Raw genomic sequence first — 17371 nt, forward strand, 5'->3', positions numbered from 1 at the left:
TCCACTCCAATAAACTATTGGAATACAAAGAGTCAGAAGATATATTCTCTCAATATACAGATTTTTTTATCGTATATACAATATATATAAATCAATAAATCACAAAAAAATTCCTTTATTTTCTTTATTTATTTTGGAAAGATCCAACCCTTTTAACCCAAAATATATTCATATATGGAAGTTTATATGACATAATATAAATGGTGTGGTAACTCTTGGAAAAAGGTGAAAGAAGTCTTTTCAATCTTATTTTTTTTGAAAGTACATTAAAAATCATGTAAAAAATGAAAAACTATGTAAAAGCCGGCTATCGGAATCGAACCTATGACCATCGCATTACAAATGCGATGCTCTAACCTCTGAGTTAAGCGGGCTCAGCTAAAATAGTGTAAACAAATTAACTAAACTACTATTCTATTCATATTTTTCCTTATCTATTTAGAATTCATCATATTTTCGATATTCTAGAACAGAATATAGCTCAAATAAATAGTGACTATCATTAAATAAATAAAACAAAACCTTAATGAATTAATATAATATAGCAATATATCGACTTTCTAATTTTGATTTCATGATTTTTTAAATAAGAAAATTTTAATTAGACCGGAAAGCTTTTTTTTAAAAGTTTTTTTTTTTTTTATAGCAAACATTCACAGACTCATGTTGACTCTGTAAACCAAAGTGGTAACTCTGCATCCATATTTACGACAAAAGACGGTTGTTTCCTAGCACTGTGTGCTAAGCTATCCGCCTTGAGGTTCGCCGTTCGAGGAACATGAATGATTTCTGAGTTGAGGAAACTTCTTCTGAGAAGCTTAATGTCTTCCAGGTAGCCTTCAAATGCTGGCCATTCTTCAGGTTCCGAAACCATCTTCACCAATTGAGAACAATCCGTAGCAAACGTGACCTGGAACTGTCTTAAATTCTTCATACATTCCATTGCCCATATTAATGCCTCTATCTCCAAATGGAGAGGAGATAGACATGCCCGTACATTCCTTGCCCCTAACAAACCATCAAAACCCGGGAGAGTACTATACCAGCCTTGCCCTGTAAAATGGTCATTATCCTTCCATGAACCGTCTGTAAAACACCATCTTCCTGCAGTTACTTGAGTGGGTCTTGTCTGTACTTCCTGTACCAAACTCTGATTCCTTGATACCTGCGCCTCAGCCCAAAGTGTTGATTTCAATTCTGCTAATTTAAGAGTGTCCCTCGGATCAACATCAATATTACTAAACACTTTGTTATTTCGACTTTTCCAGATGTACCATATTATCCATGCAAACTGATGATCCTCCATTTTTGGATTAACTCTCCAAAAGAGATGTACCATATTGGCATAAAAAGAACTTGTAGGAAATAAATTCGGATTTGATGGTATCTTTGATAGCGCCCACACTTGTCGTGCTGGGGGGCATTCAAAGAAAACATGGTTAACTGATTCCTCCTGATCTCCACACTGTAAAGTTAAATGATATCTGATTTAAAATTCTTGGTTTTTTTGTTCTAACCTCATGTAATTATTATTATTTTATTCTTTTTCTCTTTTTATTTTCTTTATTATTTTATAGAATTATTAGAATGAATATTCGAATATTCATTTCGAATATAATTTTTTAGAATTATTCGAACTTCAAATCTACGAAGTAGACTTATAATCTTTTTACATTGCACATTGTAGAATTCTAAGTTTCAATAATGATCATAAATTTCTTTTCATGGAAGTAAAAAAAACGAATCGACCGTTCGACTATTTGTTAAAATTGAAGACAACGATGAGAAAAGGAAGAACATATATATGTTCTCTAATATATAACCATATTGAATTGCAAATACAAAAATGATAGAATCTTTGTTGATTAAACTAAATCAATATGGATGGGGCTAAAAAAAATGCAAGAAGATACCAAAGAAATAAGTATCTGTATGTAATGAATTCCAAGGTTTCGTCATAAGAAAAAGTGGAAAGATATCATCATGAGATAGATATCTCAAAGCAAAAAGGGGGATATGGTGGAATTGGTAGACGCTACGGACTTAATAGGATTGAGCCTTGGTATGGAAACCTACTAAGTGATAACTTTCAAATTCAGAGAAACCCTTGAATTAACAATGGGCAATCCTGAGCCAAATCCTGGGTTACGCGAACAAAACAGAGTTTAGAAAGCGGGATAGGTGCAGAGACTCAATGGAAGCTGTTCTAACAAATGGATTTTAATCCCTTGTGTTGAATCAAATGATTCACATCATAGTCTGATAGATCCTTGGTGGAACTTATTAATCAGACGAGAATAAAGAAAGAGTCTCATTCTACATGTCAATACTAACAACAATGAAATTTATAGTAAGATGAAAATCCGTTGACTTTTAAAATCGTGAGGGTTCAAGTCCCTCTATCCCCAACCCTACTCCCTAAAAAAGTCTGTTTGACACCTTACCCTTTTTTTAGTTATTCAAGAATTCATTGATCTTTTTTCATTCATCCGACACTTTTACAAACTCGAATTTCTTTTCTTATTATATACAAGTCTTGTGGGATATATCATACATATACAAATGAGAAAGAACTATCGATTTGAATTATTTCGAATCTAAATAATTTTTCATTCTAAAACTTAGAAAGTCTTCTTTTCGAAGATCCAATAAATTCCCGGTCCAAAACTTTTTTCATTTACTACTTTTGCGTTTCTTTTAATTGACATAGACCTAAGTCATCTCATAAAATGAGAATGATACTTCGGTAATGGCCGGGATAGCTCAGTTGGTAGAGCAGAGGACTGAAAATCCTCGTGTCACCAGTTCAAATCTGGTTCTTGGCATAGGATTGATTAATTTTGATAAGTTTATAGTCTTCAAATTAAACGTATCTTTAGTAAAAAAAGTGCAATAATCCTTTATCCCCCTCTCTTTTTTGTTCATGTTGTGGATCCATCCGTTCAAAAAAAATGTATAAGACTTTATACCTAATACATATTCGAAAGGAAAGTTCTGGTTGAAAGAATAAAAAAAAATGTAAAAAAAAAGATCTATATCTATCTATATCTATAGTATGTATCGTTGAAGGGCAAAAATACCCCAAAGATTCATTAGATTAGATACAATAGAAATAGAATTATAACCCCCCCCCCATTTATTGTATTGCTTTCCTATCTTTTTTATTCATTCCCAGTTATGTGACTAAAGTTGACTAAGTTATGTGCGCGATATAAAGTTCATAAAGCATAACTCTTTTTTTTAGTTCATCCTATTGGCTCGGCTTTTAGGAAAAAAGTATCTTTCAAATTGGAGATTAAGCTATCTATAATAATATGAATAAGACCTTAATTCTTCTGTTTGTTTGATCTAAAAACGACTCGAATTCAAAATATTCCGCGAAGGTCCGTAGTTGTAGAAACTAAGACTCATTTTTATCATTCAAATTTTTTATCATTCAATAAGCATCTTGTATTTCATAAAAATTGGGGGCAATATAATCCTTACGTAAAGGCCACCCTATCCAACTTTCGGGCATTAAGATCCGTTTCAGCCGCGGATGGCTATCATAAGTGATTCCTAACATATCATAAGATTCCCGTTCTTGAAAATCCGTACTTTTCCAAACCCAGAAAACAGATGGAATTCTGGGATTACTCCTGTGAGTAAATACTTTTATGCAAACTTCTTCCGCTTGATTGACACCATATTCTATTCTCGTAAGATGATACACACTGGCTAAGAGGCCACCTGGTGCCACATCATAGGCACATTGGGAACGTAAATAATTGTAACCATATACATATAAAATTACAGCAATAGAATGCCAATCTTCGGGCTTTATTTGTAAAGTCTCTATTCCTTGGTAATCGAAGCCCAACGATCTATGAACCAGCCCGCGTTTGGCTAGCCAAACGGACAAAGTGCCCTGCATCTTTTTTATTTCCCCCACACCTTTTTTATATAAATTTAAGTATTTCACATTTACCATGAGTTCTAATTTATGAAGATTTTTTTCTTATTCTCTCAAATCCTCCCTAATTCACTAATTCGTGGGAAGATACTGGGCTTTTGTATTTAAAAAATGTTTCAGTAGAGATCTCTGAAGTAGATGATGGTGGATAGAGTAATTCTTGATCATAATTTCCAGTCTGTGTACTGCGTACAACAAAAAACTTGTGATTGGTAGTAAAACACCGATTACCCCGTTGAGGTCTAATTCGATCCTTATAGATTTCTCTAGCTATTTTCTTACGAAGCTTTGTTATAGCGTCTATAACAGCCTCTGGTTTAGGTGGACAACCCGGCAAATAGACATCTACAGGAATTAGCTTATCAACCCCTCGAACAGTACTATAAGAATCGGTACTGAACATCCCCCCTGTAATTGTACACGCTCCCATAGCAATAACATACTTTGGTTCAGGCATTTGTTCATATAATCTCACTAAAGAAGGAGCCATTTTCATTGTTACTGTACCTGCTGTTAAAATAAGGTCCGCCTGTCTAGGACTTGATCTTGGTACTAGCCCATAACGATCAAAGTCAAATCGGGAGCCTATTAATGAGGCAAATTCAATAAAACAACAACTGGTACCATAAAGAAGCGGCCATAGGCTGGAAAGTCTTGACCAATTTGAAAGATCATTTAACGTAGTTGAAATAACTGAGTTTTTTGTTGTTCGATCAAGTACGGGAAACTTAATGGAATTCATAATTGTTTCAATGGTTTTTTTTTTACTTTTTTTTTATTGTTATTGTACAAGTATTCAGGAAACGAACTAAGACCATTCCAACGCTCCTTTTCGCCATGCATAAACTAAACCAAGAATTAGGATCAGCACGAAAATGAAAACTTCTATAAAAGCGGATAACCCTAGTACATCGAAACTCATTGCCTACGGAGACAGAAAAACGGTTTCAACATCAAAAACAACAAAAACTAGAGCAAACATATAATAACGGATTCTAAATTGTAACCAAGCATCCCCGATCGGTTCTATACCTAATTCATAACTAGAAGTTTCTCCGGCCCCTTCGTAATTGGAGATAAAACCCCGGAAATTAGAAATGCCAAAACAGGAATAGCACTTGATATTATTAAAAATGCCCAGAAAATATCATATTCGTAAAACAGAAACATAGACGAACTCCTATAAATGTGGAAAAAAATACCCGCTTAGTCAATTCCAATCGGAGTGGATTGGGAAAGGGATATATAACTCTTGCGTCAAAAAAAAAATCAGGTTAATCGAATCATTTATTTTCGTTTGGTTGCTGTGGTAGACGTCTCCTTTTAAGATGTATTGATTGTAATTTTATTTTCAGTACACTTATTACTTAATATTTCCATGTTTCTATTACTAAATAGTTTCTAATATTAATAATATAATATTAATATGATTAATAACTAGTTATTGTTTTTAGTTCTGTTTCTTAAATTTGGTTTATGTTTTATTTAAAAATAAAACAAATTGATAAAAATATCTTCGTTTTTAAAATTATGACGTATCAAAAAATCCACTTACGACTATGAAAATGAATGAATAAAAAACGTTTATTCGAAATTATAAGTATCTATCTCGATATATCGATAGATAGTGATTGGATCCACTGAAATCAAATGAAATCAAATTTGGTTTTCCGTTTTTTATTCTGAACGACCTCCAAGACTTATGGTTTAGGGTATGAGAGTTTTTTTTATGAACCAACAAATTGAAAGTAACCAGTTAGAAATAAAGAATACAATAATAAGTCAAAAATTATCCAATTATTTGGATTTGAATGTCATTTATTAGAATAAATTTATTAGTTAGGGCTATACGGATTCGAACCGTAGACCTGCTCGGTAAAAGAGCTCGAACTTATTATTATCAAAATGATTCGAACTCTTTCAAAGACCCAACATGCATTTTTTTTGCATTGGGCTCTTTCATTAACTGATAGAAAGATCAGTTAGTCTACCATATTTTTTCTTAAAAAAAAAAGATAAGAAATGGTTCCAAGTACTCTGATTGATTATTTTTTAATTCTAATACAATACAGAAGAACTGCCAAAGTGTTTGAAAGAAGGGTTCTCTTGACGTAGGTTTGCTTTTGGTCTAGATCAACTTAAGTTAAATATAGTCTCTAACATCCTGATTAAAAAATCAAATATGAAACTTGCTACACCTTAAGGTTCATAGGACGAAAAGATCATTTTTGAGTTCCTTATACGTAATTATTATTTTGTATTTATATTTTATGTTAAATTTTGAAAAATATTATAGATATTAAGTTAACTTATTTTTAATGTTCCACTTTCATTTTTTTTTTGTTAACTTAACTAAATTGATTTCGGTTTCTGTTTTATTTTGAAATAAATAATTTGGAAATATTAATATTTTTAAAATAATAAATTAAAATAAATTATTTGACTATAATATGATTGGATATTTTATAAAATACAAATGGTTTTATATACATATTTTTATGAAATTTATGTATAATAAAATATAAATGGTTTTATATACATATTTCTATGAAATTTATTCAATGTATGCTTTATTATTTTTCATAGTTAAGTTTTATACAGTTTTACCCTTTAAATAACTAATATTTACACATCATTTTGGTTGTATATGTAAATGTATAAATGTATTTATAAACATTTTTATAATGTTTTTTAATAATATACTTTTAGAATTTATATAGATTGTTCGCTGCTTACTAACTAATACAACATTGTTATAAATATTTTATTATAATTTTTTATGTATTTCAATTTGAATGACATAAAAGATTAATCCTTATGCACTATATTTAACTTTGTTTTGTATTTACCACATTTTAGAATGAAAATCTGATTACTATATACTTATTTTATGTATATTTGTATTTGAAATACTCTTATTTAATTCTTTTCAATGCATATCTGATAGTTTTATATGTAGATTTAGGTTTAAATCATAATAAATATTTTGATGAAATTTAATAATAGTAAACATCTTTTTGTTAGATATAAGAAAAGGAGAATATAATATATATATATATATATATATAATTTTAAGCTAAAATTAAGTAATATTTTATTTATTAAAATACAAATTTAGAAATCTAAAATATTAAATATATCTTCCACTTGGTATAGTTACAATATAAATTAATGGTGGGATTATGATGTTTTAATAGTTCACAAAATGTTTTCCCGATTCTTAAAAGTTTGTCAAAATTTCATTATTTTTTAATTTATTGATTAATATTTGTAGATAATATAGTTTCTAATTGACGAATATATAATGAATATTCTCCATATTGATTGTTTCTTCTATCATTCTTTTGTTATCTTTCATGCTAATTTATTATTGGTCTTCGTTATAAATTTTATTTCAAATCTTAACTAACTTATTTGACATGATTTTTTAGGCTCTTAATTTTTCATCTATATTATAGACATTGTTCTCTAAATATTTTCTTCGACTAGCGCATCAGAGAGCATCTTAAATGTTATATGTTATATGAGGTGAATCAGACTAATTATAAGAATTCATCATGTAGTTTGCTTTAAGAAATTAAAAAAAAAAAATCTTGTAAATCACACCAGGTTATATTTATTTCAGTATAGCTTACTTGGTTAGTTTCTATGAAGATTTTGATTGTAACTGACTAAAAGAATATTTGTCAAAACATATGATAATAGTGTTGATTAATATTAAAAATTAATGGAATTTTGATTGATTAAAAATGATTTGAAACTCATAATAATTTGTGACTTGGGTATCTCACTTTGTTCTCTTACTTGACATATTTCAGAGAGAGCGAGTGTAAATTTTCAATCTTGTTTTTATATTGGAATTATTCTCTAATATATATGGTATTTTGTCGTGTGATACATTTTTTTTCTATCAGATTTTCTCTTCGGCTTGTATGATTTATTTTCCATCATGGATGTTTTTTGCTTTCGTTTACTGTTATTCTTCATTCACTTTAAACCATATATTTCTTGACCTGTTCCTTATTCATGAGGATTATGTGATTCTTTGATTTGGTTATTATTAAAGAAACTACATTTGATATTGATTTCTAATTTATTTTGAAAATATACTTTTAAAATCTTATTTGAAGAGTATATTTTATTTTGTGTTCTTGCAAGTTAAAATCGTGTATTCTTTATATTTTATTTTATTTTATTTTATTTTTTGGTTAAATTTCCAAATATTTATTATATATATGAATCAATTCCAATTCAATAATTTATTTATTAGTTTACATTATTTAATGTTGAATTTAATTTTGTATTGAAATAATCAATTTTGAAAATTTTAACCTTTTAGAAATAGTAAAATATAATTACGATTTTTCATATTTTGATTGGTTGTTTATAATCCTATGTGTATAGTCTCAGTGGCTTATAGACTCAACTTTTGTATAGTATAGAAGTGAGTGTTAATGGTGCCATCCAGAGCAGCACCTTCAGCAGTCATCTTTCTCACCAACCTTCTAAGAGCCAAAGTGAGTGTTAATGGCGCCATCCAGAGCTTCCTTCGGCGGCACTCCACAACCTTGCTGAAATATGTTACAAACGAACAAACCATTAAGCACTCAATACAAACTCACGTTGATAGGAGCAAGGTTCTTCTAGAAAATTGAGTAGTTCACATGACCTGCAACAATAGATATATAAACATATGAGTTTCATTCTCTTGCACACAAAAAAAAAAATATTCGCTTCCCCATCGTGTCTTGGAAAACCATTAAGGACAGTTCAAACCAAAACTTTAGTTACACTAAATTTTGTTTACTGTCAATTATATATATCTGGTCCTGAGCTCAAGACCCAGCAGCCTTAAATACCTCCTAAGCGAACTTATGTTGCTGATCAAACTTTGAATCCACTCTGAGAGAGGTTTCATCTAACGATCAGTGTCTATATACTAATAATCAAAACCAGATTTATCTACTAAGGCAACTACATTAACAACTAAAGTTCTTTAGCTCAACTCGATTCATCAAACGGCCGTAAATTTTATATAAATCTGCAATCCAACCAATCACAAATCAACCGACCGAACAAAAATGATCCGAGAATTAAACTAAGGAAACGTTAAAACACCTTTAAAGACCTCCGCCATTGAACCTGATGTCCCTCTACAAATTGACGTCGTACGTCTGGTCACTAATTTAGAATCTGCATATGTCACCACTAATCGACAGCTCCAAACGTTGTAATCATAGGGAAGATTAAGAAGTGCTAAGTAAGGTCTGGATTCTTCAGAAACCCAGAAGCTAGGCCTGGAAATTTCGGTTATCGGTTCGGTTCGGTTCGGATATTTTGGGTTTCGGGTAGTTCGGATAGGGGCCAGATGATTCATTTACTACTTGACCTATTTTCGGTTCGGTTCGGATAGTTTCGGGTTCGGTTCGGATAGTTTTGGGTTCGGTTCGGTTCGGATAGTAAATATAAGAACCGGAAAATACCCGGAAAAAATTTGGTTCTCATTTGAATCCGTTTCGGGTTCGGATAGTTTGAGTAGTTCGGATAATTTGGTTAAAATATCGGTTATTTAGGGCAAAATATCAAATAATTACGATGATTTAGATAAAAATTTGGGATATTTCGGATTACTTTGGATATTTTGGATAAAACTATCCGGATAGTTTCAGATACTTTCCGGTAGTTCGGATACTTTATGATAATTTAGTTATCCTCGACTATTTTCAGATACTTTTAATAGAATTTTAAATTAAAAATATATATTTAGTTATGCTCTATGTATATATAATTAATATTTTTATATATTCGGGTACCCGTTCGGTTCTCGGTTCGGTTCCGGTTCGGTTCAGTTATTTCGGATATAAAAATATAGGAAACGTTCGGATATTTGAGGGTATTGGTCTGGTTCCGGTTTCTGGTATTTCGGTTCGGTTCCGGTTCGGATCTTCGGTTCCGATTATTTTGCCCAGGCCTACCAGAAGCCTCGACTCAATGACGTCTCCGTCGGCTAGGGTTTTTCTACTCGCTACCGAACGAAGATGATGAGATACGCAAACAAAGTGATGGCCTAGAATAAAAATTGTTTTGTTATAGAGGACTGGTTAGACTAAATCATGAAAATCATTGTATAGATTTGGTTTAGTAATATAAATCTCAAAGTCTCAAAAATGAAACCCAGTTTCGTGGTGTATGAAACATATATCGTATAATTAAAGTAGTAATTGTGTATAGTTAGAGTAAATAATTGTTGGACCAAAAAATAATAAATAGTTTAGATAGTCCAACAACCTTGTTTAAGTATATTTTTTTATGATTCCTTCCGTTTTAATAGTATTGATTATTTTCCAAAAATATTATTTATTGAATAAGGTTTTTATTGAGCTCAAGTTAATATTATTTATTCTTACAATAATATTATTTTTATTATATATATATATATATATATATTTAATTACTTTTCTAAAAAGTTTTGATTGGTTATTAATATTTTTTTATGGTTTTTTATTTGTTAATTTTCTGAGATAAGATTCACTTTTTATGTGGGTTTGATAAAATATGTAAATATAATATTATAAATGTATTTTTTTAGTATTAGTATTTCAAAATTTCTTTTTTATATTTTAAAATGTAATATGTATTTCTAAATGAATTATTATTTGTTGATAGAAAAATTGATGTCAACCATTTGGTTAAATTAAAAAGCCTGATAATAATGGATTATTGAATATTTTGTTAATATATTTATTTTAAATTATTACAGAATTAAAATATTGTTAAATTTATTAAAAACTTATTATAGTGAATCTGTCATGCATCAAATTTTTAGAAAGTCTTTTGATGAGATGGCAGCTTAAATTATATATTAAACCATACGTTAACAATCCACATTTCACTATCAATTCCATTATTTTGATATTACATTAATATTTTGTTAAATTAAAGGAAATACGTACTACTTAGCATAAAAAAAAAGTTTTTCAATTATTTATTTGTTAGGAAAAAAATACGTATACACATCACATCTCATCCTCTCTTCTCTCTCGTTTCAGTCACAATATACTCACCCGACAAAGCATGTTCGTTTCACCCGGTCAAGCTTCTTTCTCCTTTCTCTCTCCGGCACGCATTTTCGTTTGTGATTCTCGAGCTTTCTAGGTTTTTCATTTTCCGAGATTTTGGTCGGTTATGGTGATTAATAAGCTGAAGAGCAGATGAAACATCGCCATAAGCTGTATCCGACGGTGACATTACCGACCTCAGACTCGGCGACGATTCTGCTTACTAATTCTAGAGATCTCAGGGATAGACAAAGTGCTACTACGTCACTACACACAGAGCAAAGAACCGAACTTGACACGTCCGTATAGATTCAAGTTCCTAAAACTTATTGCTTTCAAGTCGGTGCGGCGAGCAGAAGGAAGGAGGTTGCCATTCCTGGTCTGGTTATTTGCGAAGATTCTAATGATTAAAAGGGAGAAGTGATGAATTTCACAGAATCCAATACCCTTATTTATAGATCTAGACTCGTTAATATGGAAGAAAGAGGAGGTGGTTTAAATAAGATGTAGTGGGAGGAATGGTTTCATCAGCGTTTAATAAGAAATTTAATAAGATTGATTGAATTCGAATGACAGCCGTTACGTCATTGGGGCTTCAGAGGCGGTTTAAATGAACATCGATGTCAAGACGACGGAGTTGCTACAAGATCTGGAAGACCTTAAGCCTAATGGAAATCCTGAAAACCAAATAATCCAAACGAAAGCAACAATAAGAGACACGTGTCGGCTCCTCCTTATACTATTTTCTTAGGTGGTAAGAGGAGAAGAGAATAAATCTCTATTTTATATTAATAGATATAAATTGATGTCAAAAATTACTGAAAACATTGTTCATGAGGATTATGTGATTCTTTGATTTGGTTGGTTGTTTATAATTTTAACATTTTACAAAATAGTAAACTAAAATTATGATTTTTGTATTTTGATTTGTTGTTTATAATCCTATGTGTATATTCTCAATGGCTTTTAGCTTCAGTTTGATATAGTAAATAAAATGATGATTTAGCATATTTTGTTTTTAAAAAATATTATGCGAACATTCTCAATTATTTATACCTTCAACTTATACATAGTATATGTTATTTGTGAATATTTTCATTAGCATATAGCCTGAAGTTTGAAACTCATGAGTTAAATTTATTTACTTATAATTTTTTGAAAGTTTTGTATTTTTTAAATTAATAATTATTTTGTATGTATATATAAATGTTAAATTTCAAAAAATATTTTATATATTAAGTTAACTTATTTGTAATGTTTTACTTTTGTTAACTTAACTAATTTGATATTGGTTTCTGTTTTATTTTGAAATTAATAATTTTTGAAAATATTGACATTTTTAAAAAATAGTAAATCAAAACAATGATTTGTCAAAATATTAGTTAACCTTAAGATTATAAATGTCTTTTTCCTCTTTAAAATGAGGTTCAAAGTGTTAAAGTAAACATGAAAAGTAGTATTATGAATGTTGTATTTTGGCAATTTCCCATGGTTTCGATGATTTTTTTGTTACTTTTACTATTTTAACATTAGATTACTATTTTATTTTTGTATAAAATATATTTTAAATTTATTATACCAAAGAAAACAATAATTTTTTGTTAATATTACGATTTTAATTTTGAATTTCCATTTTACTATAACAATTAACATTTTGAAGCAAGTTATAAAATATTAATATTTATTTTGTTAGTTTAAGTTATTATATGAAATATTAATTTCGTTTTTAATATAATTTTAGAAATATTAATGTTTTCTAGAAATAATATAAACTAATATAATGATGTTTCATAATATGATTGGTTATTTTAAATCATATGTGAACGCTCTTAGTGGCTTATATAGCTTTTTTTACTTTTGATTTTCTATTTTACTATAATAATTAACATTTTAAAACAAGTTCTAAACTGTTAATATTTATTTTGTTAGTTTAATTTATATATGGAATATTAATTTCGTTTTTAATATAATTTTGAAAATACTAAAAATTTTTATAAACAATAAACTAATATAACGATATGTCAAAGTACGATTGATTGTTTTAAATTCTACGTGGACGCCCTTGATGTCTTATAACCTCAACTTTTATATAGTATAGACTAGATTTTATACTCGCGCTACGCGCGAGTCGGTATTAATAATTTAATTTAGTTTTATAATAACTTTTAAACTAACACTTTAATTGATTTATATAATTTTTTATTTAAAATATGATTTGTTGATTTTAATATTTATTTTTATTTATAATTATACCATGTTATTAGCTATTTAGTTACTTATATTTATAGATACAATAATCATGTTTATAAACATATTCATTGTTTTGGAAATATTAAATTATATTTTAAAATATTAGGTACATTACTCAATGCATGTAAGCTGTTAATATCAAAAAATTATATATATTTTGTTTGAATAACATAAGCGATTAAACTATTTGCATAATATTTAATTTTTCTTTACATTCAGAAAAACATTTATAATTAATGTGTGATTTTTTTACATATATATATAGATATGTAATAGTATAATATTTAAATTTAAAATTTAATCGCAACAAATATTTTGATAAACATTAATTAATATTAAATAATCTTTGTAAGATAATATAAATTTAAATTAAATATAATGGATTAAACAAATGGTAAGTAACATTTTATTTTTTGAATTAATAATGTAGAGAACCTAAAGTATAATATTTATCTATTACTTAATCTAATTATTTAGTTGTATACTAGTGAAGCCTGTATGATTTTATAATGCATTACAATATATCATAATTTACTTTTTTATATGAAAAATATTATTTTGGTATGATAGATAATATATGTTTGTTTCAGAGTTTCCTTGAATATTTTTAAGATCCTTTATAAACTATTATATAATTTGATAAAAATATATTTCTAGTTGCTAAATGCTGGCAATAAGATAACAGACGTCTTAGATAGCGTACTCATTGTAATCTTAAGATTTTTTTTTAAATGTTATAAGTTTGTAAATTTGTATGTTTTTAGTTTGTTGATGATAAATTCATATTTATTCTTTTTTCTATCATTATTATATGTTATCCTTCATGCTAATTTATTGTTGGTCGTCCTTATAATTTTATTAAAAATCTTAATTTTAATAACTTATTTGACATGCTTTCTTAGATTCTTTATTTTTTTCTAACTTGTAAAAATTGTTCTCTAAATATTTTATTTAACATAATTCAACAGGGAGCATCTTAAACTTTATATGTTATATGAGGTGAATCAGACTAATGATTATAAGAATTTATCATTTAGTTTGCTTTAATAAAAATAATTTTTAAAAATCTTGTGAATCACATCATATGAGATTTATTTCATTATAGCTGATTTGTTATTTTCTATGAAGATTTTGACTGTAACTAACTAAAAGAATATTTTTACAAACATAAAATAATAGTGTTGATTAATATTTAAAATTTTAATGGATAAATAAATTCGTTAATTTTTTGATTGATTAAAATAATTTGAAACTCATAAATAAATTGTGGCTTGCGACTCTCTCTATGTTCTCTTACTTAACGTCTTTCATATAGAGCGAATGTAAATTTCAAATCTTTTTCTTATATTGGTATTATTCTCGACTCTATCCGATTTTTTGGTAAGATACATTTTTTGTTTATTAGATTTTGTCTTTGGCTTTGTATGTCTACAATCCATCGCGGATGTTTTACATTTTTCTTTGTACTATTTCTCATTCACCGTTATTTTTCATTCACTTCAAATCATTTATTCTTAACGCTTTCCTTGTTCATGAAGATTATGTTTGGTTTTTCGATTTGGATATTATTTAAGAAAACACATTTGATATTGATTTATAATTTATTATGAAAATACACTTTTTAAAATTTTATTTTGAAGAGTATATTTCTGTTTTGTGTTCTTGGAAGGAAAAATATTGTTCCTTTATATTTTATATTATTTTGGTTAATTTGTTTGTTAAATTTCCAAATATTTAATATATCTATATGAATTAATTTAATTTTAATTATTTATTTATTAGTTTACCTTATTTGATGTTGAATTTCATTTTGTATTATCAATTTTAGAAATTTTAACATTTTAAAAATAGTAAACTCTAATTATAATTTTTCATATTTTGATTTTTTTTTTCTAATCCTATGTGTATGCTCTCAATGACTTATAATCTCATATATAGTAGATGATATTTTTGAATATTTTCAATAATATATAGCCTAAACTTTGAAAACAATGAGTAAAATTAATTTACTTATAATTGTTTGAAAGTCTTATATTCTTAATTTTTTTTTTGTCAGCGTCTTGTATTCTTAATATAAATTCTTATTTTGTATTTTATTTTAATGTTACATTTCGAGAAATATTATTTATTAAGTAAATTTTATTTATAATGTTTTACTTTCGTTAATGTTTTGATATTGGTTTCTATTTTATTTAAATGATTTTATGAAATATTTTAATTCCTAATCCAAATATAATAAATTGTTTCTCACTGATTTATAGTCTTAGCTTATATATAATGTATGTTATTTATAAATGTTTTCAATAGTGTATAGCCTAAATTTGAAAATCATGAGTTAAATTTGTAGTTATAATTGTTTGAATTATTGAATTTTAAAATTAATTATTATTTTTAGTTAATTCATGTTAAATGTCAAAATTATTATATGTATATATATATATAAAGTTAATATATGTATGATTTTTTTAGTTTTGTAACTTTGCCTTATTCAATATTTATTTCTTATTATTATGAAATAAACAGTTTCTTGGAAACATTGATATATTTAAAACTAACAAATTAAAATGCTTATTTGTCATAATATGATAGGTTGTTTTAAATCATATGTGTACGCTCTTAATGACTTATAGCCTCAACTTTTATTTAATAGTTTACCTTATTTGATGTTGAATTCCATTTTGTATTATCAATTTTGGAAATTTTAACATTTTAAAAATAGTAAACTATAATTATGATTTTTCATATTTTGATTATTTTTTTTCTAATCCTATGTGTATACTGTCAATTACTTATAGTCTCATATATAATATATGTTATTTTTGAATATTTTCAATAGCATATATTCTAAATTTTGAAAATCATGACTTAATGTTAATTAATGACTACTTATAATTGTTTGAAAGTCTTGTATTTGTATATTAATTCTTATTTTGTATTTTATTTTAATATTACATTTTGAGAAATATTATATATATTAAATAAATTTATTTATGATGTTTTACTTTTGTTAACTTGCCTTGCTTGATATTAGTTTTTATTTTATTTTAAATGATTTTATGGAATTTTCTAAATCCTAATCAAAATATAATGAAATGTTTTTCACTGATTTATATTCTTAGCTTATATATAATGTATGTTATTTATGAATATTTTTAATAGTATATAGCATAAATTTTGAAAATCATGAGTTAAATTGATAGTTATAATTGTTTGAATTATTGCATCTTAAATTAATTATTACTTTTAGTTAATTTATGTTAAATTTTGAAATTATTAATATATATATATATATATATATATATATTAAGTTAATATATGTATCATGTTTTTACTTTTGTTATTTTGCCTTATCTGATATTTATTTTTTATTATGAAATAAACAGTTTTTTGGAAATATTAACATACTTAAAAATAACTAATTAAATATTTTTGTCATAATACGATTGGTCGTTTAAAATCCTACATGTAAGCCTTCAATGGTTTATAATCTCAACTTTTATATAGTATAGATATAGATTTTATTTTTGAAATACGTTTTTGTAATATTGACATTTTTAGAAATAAAAATTTTTTAAAAAAAGAATCCGTAGATTTTTAGTGGTTTAAAATAATATGTGAATATTCTCAATGATTTATAATATCAACATATATATATATACTATATGCTATTTCTGAATATTTTCAATAGTATGTAACCTAAAATTTGAAAATCATGAGTTTAAATTTCAATTTATATAATTATAATTGTTTGAAAGTCTTGTATTTTAAATTTAATTATTTTTTTGGTTATTTATTTTTAATTTTTGAAAAACTATTAAACATTATGTTAACTTAATATAGTATTTATATCTTTGTAAATTTACCTTATTTGATATTGATTTATAATATAGTTTGAAATAAACAATTTATTTGGTAATGTTGATATTCTTATAATTTTTTCTTGGAAACATTGACATATTTAAAAATAACAAATTAAAATGTCGATGTGTCATAATATGATTGGTCGTTTAACATCCTACGTGGACGCTCTCGATGGCTTATAGTCTCAACTTTTATATTGAGAGTATATAGCCTAAATTTTTCAAATCATGAGTTAAATTGATAGTTATAA

At 26.8% G+C, this 17371-nt stretch overlaps 2 non-coding genes across 2 annotated transcripts; one reads left to right on the forward strand and one right to left on the reverse strand.

The window, feature by feature from the left end:
- Nucleotides 1-301: 301 nt before the first annotated feature.
- TRNAT-UGU lies at nt 302-374 on the reverse strand. The gene has a single exon. It is a non-coding gene; the product is annotated as a tRNA-Thr (tRNA).
- Nucleotides 375-2752: 2378 nt separating this feature from the next.
- Nucleotides 2753-2825, forward strand: TRNAF-GAA. The gene has a single exon. It is a non-coding gene; the product is annotated as a tRNA-Phe (tRNA).
- The last annotated feature ends 14546 nt before the right edge of the window (nt 2826-17371 follow it).

The sequence above is a fragment of the Brassica oleracea genome, chromosome C5 (assembly GCF_000695525.1).
Source record: "Brassica oleracea var. oleracea cultivar TO1000 chromosome C5, BOL, whole genome shotgun sequence".
Taxonomy (NCBI): domain Eukaryota; kingdom Viridiplantae; phylum Streptophyta; class Magnoliopsida; order Brassicales; family Brassicaceae; genus Brassica; species Brassica oleracea.